Here is a 12,282-nt window from a genome sequence, read left to right as displayed (position 1 = left end):
TGCTGTAGTCTCTGGTTCCGTGTCATTACGGGACCAGGGTTCTGATGTATGTCACCCGACATGAGCAGATATAATAAAAACATTGATCTCTTATTACACTTGCCTGCCGGGGGTAATTTCTTTCGTTCCGGATTTGCAGTAAGTACTGCGTGGATCGCCGAGGCTCCGAAGGGTGGATGTTTACTCTCCGTGCCCGTTAACAAGTAGAAGTCGCAATGGGACTGTTGATTTACGTTTTCGCTACCCTCCACTTCTGTCTGGAGTTGCTGCTTGAGTTGTGAATTCAGGTACAAATCCATAATCCACAGGAGGGAAAGTAGAAAATGCGCAAAGTACTTTGTTGTTGCTCTGTTGCGTTGGCTGTTGCGTTGGTTACGGGAGCTACGTAAAATGCGACCGTCCATGTTGAAGCCGGAATGGAGTCAAGGGTGGATCAAACTGTATTAATATAGTAGTAATAATAGTAGTTGGCTAGTTGCGCGCTTCTGGCCACCTCGCGCAGTGCGCGCATACACACATACTGTCTGTAGCCTATACAGTACGTGCAAAATTAGTTGTCAAGAGCCAATCGCACAGGTTGCCTCATCTCATCTGGCTCTGCAAATAGATCTAGAGTCTGAATATCATATATAGCCTGCTGATGATCTCTCTCGAGTCAAATCCATTCTGAGAATGGAATGCAGTGCCCGCGACGAGGGTCTTGATTGATTGATTGATTGATTGATTGAAAATTGTATTAACAGATCATGCTGGACCTACAAAAGGCCACTGTACAACTGTACAAGCAAAACTGTACATTGGAATATTGACAAAACCATACTTGGTCATTTACTGAACATTGGAGGGGGTTGGGTTACAACACAGGAGCAGAGTATAAACAACAGTACAGGAATGAGAAACAGTTTCAAGTTTCAAGTTTCTTTAATAGTTGTCATACAGAAGTACAGAATACTTTTATACAAAATGCTTCTTACTGTTACGCTCCAGAGACTGTGCAAGACAAGATAAGTATGAAATAAGATAACATAGTATAGCATGTAAATTAGAAGTAAAAAAAATGAGGTCACAGTGTTCAGTATAGACATATGTACAATGTTCGATGCAGAGTAGACGTAACTGAGTTACCATATAATATACAATACTGTGTAGTGTACTAATATACAATACTATATAGTGCAAGGCAGAAATAGGATGAGGTGCAATTTAGGTACAATTTACAGTAGGTGTACTGTTGTTTATAAACAATACTGTACTGTTGTTTATACTCTGCTCCTGTGTTGTAACCCAACCCCCTCCAATGTACAGTAAATGACCAAGTATGGTTGTCAATATTCCAATGTACAGTTTTGCTTGTACAGTTGTACAGTGTCCCCCACCCACCCACCCCTCCTACCCAACCCCCCCCCCCCCCCCCAACCACCTCCAATGTACAGCCCCCCCCACCTACCCAACCTCCTCCAATGTACAGTTTCTACGTCAAATGTATATGCTCTCTTTTCTGGACTCTTTTTGTATCACAAACAATACTGTATTTGCAAATCTGGTATGTCATAAATGTATAGATGTAGCAGTACTGTCTATCTGTATGTCGTGTATGTCATATGTTATGATGAATTGAAAATGGGGGACCCTGATGTAAATAAGACGAAAGTCTTTCTCTTGACAGTGTCAAAGGCCTTTTGTAGGTCCAGCATGATCTGTTAATACAATTTTCAATCAATCAATCAATCAAGACCCTCGTCGCGGACTCGCGGGCACTGCATTCCGTTCTCAGAATGGATTTGACTCGAGAGAGATCATCAGCAGGCTATATATGATATTCAGACTCTAGATCTATTTGCAGAGCCAGATGAGATGAGGCAACCTGTGCGATTGGCTCTTGACAACTAATTTTGCACGTACTGTATAGGCTACAGACAGTATGTGTGTATGCGCGCACTGCGGGAGGTGGCCAGAAGCGTGCAACTAGCCAACTACTATTATTACTACTATATTAATACAGTTTGATCCATCGCAAAGCGTTCCAGCGCTTGAATACGGCGGGGGATCCGCTCTATACAATGCAGACCCACGGCTCTCGTATTATAATGAGCCCGCGAGGCGTGTTATTATTAGAGTTAATAATATTGTATATTGTTTACACTGCCTTTTTATTCTATTTTTACTTCTCCACTGTACTATAATTATGTGACCTGTACCTCTATGTCTTCTACTACCTGTACCTCCCCTCCCCCCGGCCCTCCCCATGCTGCTGAATTTATATTATTTTATGAATACAACGTTTAACGTTCGCTAACGTAGAGAAACGTCAGACGTAATTCGAGATACGTCAGACGTACTTCGAGATACTTCCGTGGTTTTCCCTGGTGGTCTAGTGGTTAGGATTCGGCGCTCTCACCGCCGCGGCCCGGGTTCGATTCCCGGTCAGGGAACTCACTTTTCTGTATCACAAACAGTACTGTATTTGCAAATCTGGTATGTCATAAATGTATAGATGTAGCAGTACTGACTATCTGTATGTCATGTATGTCATATATGTCCTGATGAATTGAAAATGGGGGACCCTGGTGGAAACAAGACGAAAGTCTTTCTCTGGTCTGCATCCCCTTAACAATTGTGTGTATTGAGCTGTACTGTATTGTACCCATTCTGCAATCTGTTAATAAAGTTTTCAATCAATCAATCCGTACTTTCCGCCAATCAGCGCATTGCCCTGTCACAGGAGTAATAATCCTGTGGCAGGGCGGAAGTTTCAATCTGGACCGAGGCTCCGAGGCTGCAGCTCGACCCTACTCCATTTCACTCCTAAATTATCCAAGCCGTGTGATGACGCGATGACGTCACTCACGCGAGCTGAGCACTCAGGTATGAGAGCGGGGGAAATCGATTGAGCACTCTGATAGACTGGCTTTCCTATGCCTATGAAGAAAAGTAAAGTTAGTATTGCTTCATATTTTCGACGCGTTCCACCACCTAGTGAGCCGTCGAATGAAAATGTGACCGTCGAGAACAGTGAGCCAGCTGTGGCAGTAGCCACCACCGCAGACCTGAATGCTAACGCTGATAGCATCGTTAGCGCTGATGCCCACGTTGTAACGAGCGATGAAGATGGCGAGATAGCTGCACCTGCTGACACCACTGTCGCAACTAAAACGGTCCCCAAGCCCAAGTTCAGGGGCGAGTGGATGCAAATCTTCCCCTGGCTAGTATTTGAGAATGAGCTAATGTTTTGCAAATACTGCAAGGGACAGAAGCAGGCGGGGGAAACTGCTTTTGTAACGGGGAATCCCATTTAAAAAAAAGATGGATTAACCAAACACAACATATCCTTAAGGCACACAGCGTGCAGAGACATCTACATGATTCAATCCAATAAATCTTCGTCTTCTACGGTGACAGCAGCATTAAGTAGACAAGTTTTTATTTCCGAGGCAGATCAAAGGAGGCAGCTCAAAATCAAATTGAATATAGCCTACTTCATCGCCAAGGAAGAGGAGCCGTTCGTTAAGTTTGGGCCACTCATCACTTCACAAGAAGAACGGGGTTGATATAAATCCAACCTACGACAACCATGTCAGGTAATATTTTTCCAATAGTAATACCTGTGATTGATTGATTGCCCTACTTTGTTACTTGTTATTGCACAATGTCGTTCTATTGGATTCTTAATATTACTATTATAATTATGCACATCGTTGCGGGCAAGACCCCCCCGCATTTCATTGTATACTTGACAAATAAAACTCTTGTATCTTGTATTGATTGAAAACTGTATTAACAGATTGCAGAATGGGTAGAATACAGTACAGCTCAATACACACAATTGTTAAGGAAATGCAGAGCAGAGAAAGTCCACAGTCCACAATAGAAATTCAAATCCGGAGGAGGAAGTGGAAAGTGGATAGGTCACACACTCGGAAGAAAGAAATCAATCACAAAGCGGGCACTGACATGGAACCCACAGGGCAGGAGGAAGAGAGGCAGTACCAAAAACCACCTGGAGAAGAACCACAGAACAGGAGATGAAGAAAGAAGGGCTGTCCTGGCAAGATCTGGAGCGGAGGGCACAAGACCGAATAGGATGGAGGAGCTTCGTCGATGGCCTATGTTCCTTTGGGAATTTAAAGGCCTAAGTAAGTAAGTAAGTAAGTAAATAAATAAAACTAAAAATTACATTTCAGACTTGAGTAATTGGCAGGCAGGGAGGGGAATACATTTTTTTAACCCAAATGTATTTTGTATTGATCTACTCACTGATGCAGATAAAGAGAGAGATGGAGAATGCACTTTTTTCTGTGTCTTCTGCCGTTTTCTCTCCGACATGTTGGAGGAGCTCTCTACACTTGGCCTCACCCTGCAGAAGAATGACCTCATCCTCCCCCAAGCCACATCAGAGCGGAGGAGAACCGTGACCAGACTAGAAGCACTTAAGTCTAGGGCCAAGTCAGGAGGCATGCTGGAGAAGATCCAGACCATGCTTACTCTGCAACAGGATGGAGATGAGTGCAGATTCCAGGTATGTTAGGATAAGAGTGTGTGAGGATCCAAGGGAAATAAATGTTTAGGGCAGAAGTGTGAGAATAAAGTTACTATTATAGGCCTTTTCACACAATATAACATTTGAGGATAAGGGGAGAAGTGCAGTCTTTAAAACAATGATGTCGTGTGTGTGTGTGTGTGTGTGCCCCCCCTCTCTCTCTCTCTCTCTCTCTCTCTCTCTCTCTCTCTCTCTCTCTCTCTCTCAGGGAATTCCACTGAAGGGGATTCGGACAGGCCTCACAGACCTCACCCATCCCGGGCTGAAGAAGCACATTGAGGCAGCCATCAACATGGGTGTGACGGAGCTAAAAGCGAGGTTTGGTGTTCTCCTGACTGATGACAATGAAGTCAAGACCCCTGTGCAGTCCTTCAGGGTCTTCAATCGTGACGCATGGCCGGATAACCAGGACACCCTTCTCACTTATGGTGATGGTGATGTGGCGGACCTGATGAGGGCATGAGGCACTTCAGAGAGCCTCTTGAGAGGTAAGAATGTATTTTGCACTGCTGTACCATTATGTAAAACAATGATGTCTGGGTATTTGCTAACTCCCTCTGTTAAATCCTACAGATCAGGGTGTGACCTGGCTGCTGTCCAGGACGAGTGGCAGGGGCTGAAAATATTGGTCAGCCAGAACTTCCGGGACAAGTCCTACAGTGGCCTGTGGGAAACCATGCTGACCAAGGAGCCATACAGGCAGGATTACAAGGTAAGCCAACAGTGCTGTGTGTTTGTATGCTGCCCTCCTATTATTGGTGATTATAGATAAGATATAAGGCCCATCTCACGCCCCTACTAGAACATACTGGAATTGGTACAGCTGATGCTGGTGCTGCCCATCTCAGCTGCCCAGTGCGAGAGAGGCTTCTCTGCACAGAATCGTATAAAGAGCTCCAAAAGAAGCTGCCTTGCAGTCTCCACCACTGAGGATCTCATGAGAATCACCCTGGAGGGGCCAAGTATTGAAGAGTATGATCCAAGTCCTGCTGTGGACCGCTGGATGAACTCAGCCAAGCGAGCTAGGCGACCTGACTATAAAATCCAGTGGGATAAGGAGGTTCTCTGTGTTTAAATGGCAGAGCATTATGCCCCCTGGTGGCCTGTGTGTGTGGGTGCACACTGTGTGTTAGTCTCTTTCCCCTTGCCTTACCACATGTTGTTCTAAGTTAGGCTGACCAAACGTCCTCTTTTGCCCGGACATGTCCTCTTTTCACGCCCTGTCCGGGGGGGGTTTATTAATTCATCGAAATGTCCGGGGTTTCACTGTTTTTCAGTTTCACTGCCCTTTGCGAGCATCTGAAGGCTCGGGGCTGCATTTTTCGCCGAACATATAAATTACCGAATTAAAGTGCTATTCGTTGCCGTTCGAATGCCATCTGGATCGCCAAAATCCGTGCCTCGGTTCTCGAGTTACATGCCGATATGTCAGGCATGCGACTTTTTACATGGCATTATCCAACCGGACACCCGGAGAAGCATGCAGCTGCAGAGCCGCAGAGCCAGCGGCGCTCTCTGGGCCGCGCGCTGACGGCCGCGCTGTGAGGCAATAGTATCCAGCTGCAGGAGAGAGCACCAACACTCTCAGGACCGCAACACTTTAAGGACCCACACTTTAAGGACCCTCGCTTCCATTGGCTGATTTGGGTCACATGACTGTCCCACCCAATGGCCGAATTGGAGTATTGCACTGCGGGATTGATTGATTGATTGATTAAAAACTTTATTAACAGATTGCAGAATGGGTACAGTACAGCTCAATACACACAATTGTTAAGGGGATGCAGACCAGAGAAAGACCTCAAAGCAGTACTGTTACATTTGTGACATACAGTAAATATATACAAGGGGGAGGGAACTGTACATTTATGATGAATTGAAAATGGGGGACCCTGATGTAAACAAGACTTGCACGATTTTGCGCACCGCGTGGGAGCAAATTCGAGACACATATTCGGTTGCAAAAAGGTGTCCCACGGTCTCCTCTATGGCCGTGAATATTTTCACGTGGATCGGAATCACGGCGTGCCCGTGGCACACTTTACCGTTTCTGCGAGTTTATTCCACGCTATGTCCTCTTTTTTGGAAATCAAAATATGGTCACCCTATTCTAAGTTACATTTAATGCCAGCCAGTTCATTGCTGTAGACTGTGTGGTGTTGTTCTAAGTTACATTTAATGCCAGCCAGTTCATTGCTGTAGAGTGTGGTGTTGTTCTAAGTTACATTTAATGCCAGCCAGTTCATTGCTGAAGACTGTGGTGTGTTTTGTGTTTTAATAAACCACAGGAAAAGGGTGAAGTGTGTGGGTGCACACTGTGTGTGTTAGTCTCTTTCCCCTTGCCTTACCACATGTTGTTCTAAGTTACATTTAATGCCAGCCAGTTCATTGCTGTAGACTGTGTGGTGTTGTTCTAAGTTACATTTAATGCCAGCCAGTTCATTGCTGTAGAGCAGGGGTCGGCAACCCTAGGCACAGGGGGCAGCAGTAAAAAAAAAAAAAAAAAAAAACATTTGCTCTGAAATATTATAGTGAAATATTTTGCACTGTTGTCGCATTTATCTTGTTGAAATCCTCCCACAGGTTCTTTTTACTACCACATATTTAATTGAGACCCTTTATTTGTTTATTATTTCAATTTAGCTGGAAATAGCATTGCTACATCATTCAGTAACATTTGCAGAGCCTTATAAGAAAAACATTATTACGGTCACCATTGTGACCAGTGGGATTAATCAACAATTTTTATTATTTATTTTTCTATTTCATTGAACATTGCACATGTTAAAAGCCATTTTTTTTAACTCAAAATGTGAGTATTACCAAGTCAACTTGTGTTCTTAAAACAATGACAATAAACATAGTTTTATTAGGTTGAAATAATGTGGTTGTGTACTTATTTTTCTGTTAACTTATTATGGATTGAAAACTGAACCTTAATGCACAGTAACTAAACTCAATATTTTAAAGTTCTGGTAACTTATTATTATTATTTTTTTTACAGTGTCGTCTTGCGATCAATCAAAACTTATTTACACGATATACCTCACATTCACCCTCCATTCACATACTGGTGTTCTCCTGGTGTTCTCCATTAGGCCTGTAGGTGGAGCTATGACAGCACACGTACAGTACACACACCGATGGTGTGTGATGTGTCCAAAAATTAATGGGCAAATGTGAGTGAAATGGTCGCACTGTATGCAGCTGTTTGTCTGCATTGCATCCCCCCCCCCCCCCAACTCAGATTTAGGGTTGATACAACCATCATAATAATATTGTTAATAATAACAATAACAATAATGATGTAATAATGTAAAAATTATCATTAAAAATACCTGATTATGAGAAAAAAATATTACGATGCATTAGGGCTGGGCGATATGACCAAAAACGTTATCGCGATAAAATTATAAAATTATTTTCATATAATTCGATATCGATAATTATCGTCGATATAATGTCTGTCAAGTTTAATTAACTTCTAATATGCTGCTGCGAATGTCTCAAGTCGAGTTGATGTCGTCATCAGTCCGCGCACGTTAACAGTTTACAGCCGTCAAGCGGAGTATCTCATGACAATAAATATGACACTAAAATACTCTCTTCCGCCACAATATATTGAAACGACGTCCACTCCCACACTACTATAAACGTGGCCTCAGAATTCAAAACACACACATACTCGGCACGTAAATATATAAAACAGTGCCGTGCAAGCTAGGTATCCTAGCCAGCCTGTTGCTTCTAAGCGGTGTATTCCACGACAATGTGCTAAATATGACACTAAAATACTCTCTTCCGCCACAATATATTGAAACGACGTCCACTGTATACCCCACACTACTTAAACGTGGCCTCAGAATTCAAAACACACACATACTCGGCACGTAAATATATAAAACAACGGCGTGCAAGCTAATTAGCCTAGCAAGCCTTGTTGTTGAGTGAGTCCTAGTACCTCTGGGTCTCCTTCCGGATCTCGTTCGCTCTCGGCCATCTCCTTCACTGATTGGTTGTTAGCTGTTGTGCGTATGCACGTCACGTCATCACGTAACGTTGGTTGTTGTTAGTGAGTGTGATGAGCCGAGGCTGAACGGAGCCAAGCTTGGAAATCGATATCGAAACTTTGCGACCACGTTTCATGTTTATTTCGAGGAAATAATTTATCGCGATAGTTATCGTTATCGTTTTATCGCCCAGCCCTACGATGCATGGAATATTGTTGAGGCACACTAGTTACAACTATATTTCAAACAGGCACTCCATGTCAAAAAGGTTGCTGACCCCTGCTGTAGAGTGGTGTTGTTCTAAGTTACATTTAATGCCAGCCAGTTCATTGCTGAAGACTGTGGTGTGTTTTGTGTTTTAATAAACCACAGGAAAAGGGTGAAGTGTGTGGGCCTGAACTTCTTCTTTTAAATGCTTTATTTTAAGAGCAGAAGCAGATACTGAGAACACTGTTTATAATACACCGTTATCAATGAAAGAAGAAATGTTTGCAGCTGTGGTAATACGAAGTTCAGTTGGTTTATTATAAAAGATACGAACCTGAAAACAAAAGCGCTTGAATGTTAAATAAAAGGACCACAGTAATGAGGCAGGAGGAACATCTTTTTTTGCACTATAATGGTAAAATTATTATTAAAAGAAAATGGCCCTAAAAAATATTATTTGCCCCTAAATTTTTCATTTAGGGGCAACTGTGCCCCTAGTGAAAAAGCTTAGCGTACAGCCCTGTGCGGCTTTCTGGTCTAATGCTATCACTGATTTCTTTGACAAGAGGCTACCAGGAGATAAATTGGACATGGGTTCATCATATGGTCCTTTTAAAGCCCTCCTCTCTCCCACGCCCCTCTCTCTTTCTCTCTCTCTAGCTGGGAGCCAACAGTGGCCTCCACATCATCATCTTTGACGAGTTTGACGCCATCTGCAAGCAGAGAGGCACGGGCATGCACGACACGGTGGTCAACCAGCTGCTGTCTAAGATCGACGGAGTGGAGCAGCTCAATAACATCCTGGTCATCGGTGGGTTTTCAGTCGCCAACGGAGAACAGGGATCCGTGCTTGTCACTCACTCACTCGTGGGTCAATGCCATCACTCACTCACTCACTCACTCACTCACTCACTCACTCACTCACTCACTCACTCACTCACAATTAATTCAAAAGGGAACGTTTCTCACTGGCTAAGTAAGTGTGTTACTCAGTGACTGTTTGTGTATTGCTAGATGCTGCCTTTAGTGTGCATAGAAGAAATATTGAGGCATATTGAGAACTCCCCATTGACACAGCAATTCTAGACTAATTAGAATATTAATCTCTCTATGTCCATTTCTTTTGTCTGTCTCATTGTCTCGGTCTCTCTCTGTCTGTCTCTCTGTCTGTCTTTCTCTCTCTCGTTCTCTCTTTCTCCTCTCTCTTTCTTTCTCTCTGTCTCTGTCTGTCTGTCTCTCTCATTCTCTCTTTCTCCTCCCTCTTTCTTTCTGTCTCTCTCTGTTTGTCTCTCTCTCTCGCTCTCTCTCTCTCTGTTTGTCTCTATCTCCCTCTCCCTCACTCTCTTTCTCCCTTTCTCTCTCTGTCTTGCTCTCTCTCTCTCTCTCTCTCTCTCCAGGCACGACCAACAAGCCTGATCTAATTGACGATGCCTTTATGAGACCTGGCAGGTTTGAGGTGAAGATTGAGATCGGTAAGAGCAGCACTTACTGTAACGCTTCTCCTCACTTCATTGTTAATGACAAGATGATTAATCAGATAATTTGCTGACACTTTCAATGTAAATGTAATTCAGTCATCAGGAACGATGCCCAGATTGTGGTATGGGATGCCGGGTGAACGCCAGGCTAAAGCATTTACCCCAATACTAAACTCCACATGTCAGAAATGAAACTTACTGTATATTTTGACTGTATATTTTAGATTTTAGAATGTATATACATAACATAGAAAATGTATATCCCGGACTGTATTTTATTCTTACTCTTATTTTTATTCTTATTCGTGACTTTTGTTTTTTGACTACCTAAATGTTTACCGTTTACTCTGTAGTGCCGAATTTCCCCTCGGGATAAATAAAGTATTTGTATTCTATTCTATTCTAGTGGATCGTGTCAGAATAGCCCCCCCCCCCCCCCATAATCTCCCTAACAACCCAATCCTCCCTTCCATCCCTCGCCCAGGCCTGCCTGACGAGAAGGGGCGTATCCAGATCCAGACAAACCACACCAAGAAGATGAAAGGCTTCGGCCGGTTGGCTGACGACGTCGACATCCCAGAGCTGGCGGCCGAGACCAAGAACTTTAGTGGTGCTGAGTTGGAAGGGCTGGTCCGAGCGGCCCAGTCCATCGCCATGAACCGCCACATCAAGGTCAGTCACTGGCCAATTCACCATAAAACAGCCAATAAAAGTATTGAATTATCATATTGAGGATAAACTAGCTAATTTAATGTCTTTTGACTAATTGATTGACCACGCTTACAGAATTGGTCAATGAACTGCCACATCAAGATCAGTCACTGGCCAATTCACCATAAACCAGCCAATCAAAGTATTGAATTATCATATTGAGGATAAACTAGCTAATCAAATGTATTTTGACTAATTGATTGACCACGATTGCAAATCAATGACATGCCATATCAAGGTCAGGCTGGCTAATTGCAAGCATACAATCCAGGCAACATCTAGTAGAGACAGATAGTGAGTTTCTGTTTATGACTTTATTAATCTGGTATACTGCTTTACAGTATATTGTTATTTTTTTTAACAATTATAACAACTGCCCCTCACTGACTGAAAAGGCAGGCTATAGTGGGAACAATCCGCTGTCAGTAAGCCTTCAATTTACATAGTTAAACAACACAGATAAACAATAACTCAAATATGACTCACCACTGGTCTTGGCTGTCCTCCCTCGTTCAATGGAAATAATAAAGAAAAAAAGAAACACAAACAAAAAGAATACCACCGCGACTCTCAGTCCACTGTGGGTTTCGTTCCGTTCTCCAAAAATAAATAAAAATACCTTTCTGGTGATAAAAAAAACAGCACGTAAATAATATTCTTTTCCCACCTCAAAAGGTTATTTTCCCCCGAAAATAAAGGGCGTTCGCCGCAACCAATACAAAACAAACAAACAACTTGTACTCGCCTACACTGGAATGCAAGACGTGCGATTTGCTCCTGCGGCAGAATCCAGTCAACCGGGAGACAAAGATATAATGTACAAATAAGAGAAAACTAATTAAAGAGCTTCAACAATAACTCGGGCTGTCTAGGTCTGATTCAAACCCACCTAGCTCGCCTACACCTCTCCTTGTCGCGCGCTTCCTACATCCCTTTAACATCCCTCTCCCCGTGTGCACGCTGCGGGGAAAGTGGTCCAGGGTGGTCGGATCGACTCGGGGATGTACAGTGGAGGTAGACATACAAAGAGCAGAGAGCTGCTGTTCCTAACTTTGTTATTGTGATACTGTTTGTATATAGTTGTATCTAACTGTTATACTACTGTGTGTGTCTGTCTGTCTGTCTGTCTGTCTGTCTGTCTGTCTGTCTGTCTGTCTGTCTGTCTGTCTGTAGACTGCATTGACAGTGGAGGTGGACATGGAGAGAGCCGAAAAGCTACAGGTCACCAGATCCGACTTCTTTGGATATCTGAATGACATCAAACCGGTACGTAAACAGTGGTTTCTGTGTTCTCTTCCTGTTCCTGTCCAACCCTGTCTCTATACGGTAGTACTCTGGT

General features: G+C 43.3%; 1 pseudogene across 1 annotated transcript in view; it reads left to right on the top strand.

Annotated features, from left to right (window-relative positions):
• The window catches only part of LOC311240456 (vesicle-fusing ATPase-like), a 59,017-nt pseudogene that overhangs the window by 19,668 nt on the left and 27,067 nt on the right, over window positions 1–12,282 (top strand). Inside the window, exons 4-7 of the transcript in view lie at window positions 9,415–9,565; window positions 10,152–10,226; window positions 10,717–10,904; window positions 12,117–12,209. The product of the transcript in view is annotated as a vesicle-fusing ATPase-like (transcript). The remainder of the gene's footprint in view (window positions 1–9,414; window positions 9,566–10,151; window positions 10,227–10,716; window positions 10,905–12,116; window positions 12,210–12,282) is intronic.

This window comes from Notolepis coatsorum, assembly GCF_963971535.1.
Source record: "Notolepis coatsorum genome assembly, chromosome: 14".
NCBI classification, from domain to species: domain Eukaryota; kingdom Metazoa; phylum Chordata; class Actinopteri; order Aulopiformes; family Paralepididae; genus Notolepis; species Notolepis coatsorum.
Note: the sequence above shows the minus strand (reverse complement) of the source record. Positions and strands in the feature narration are given on the sequence as shown.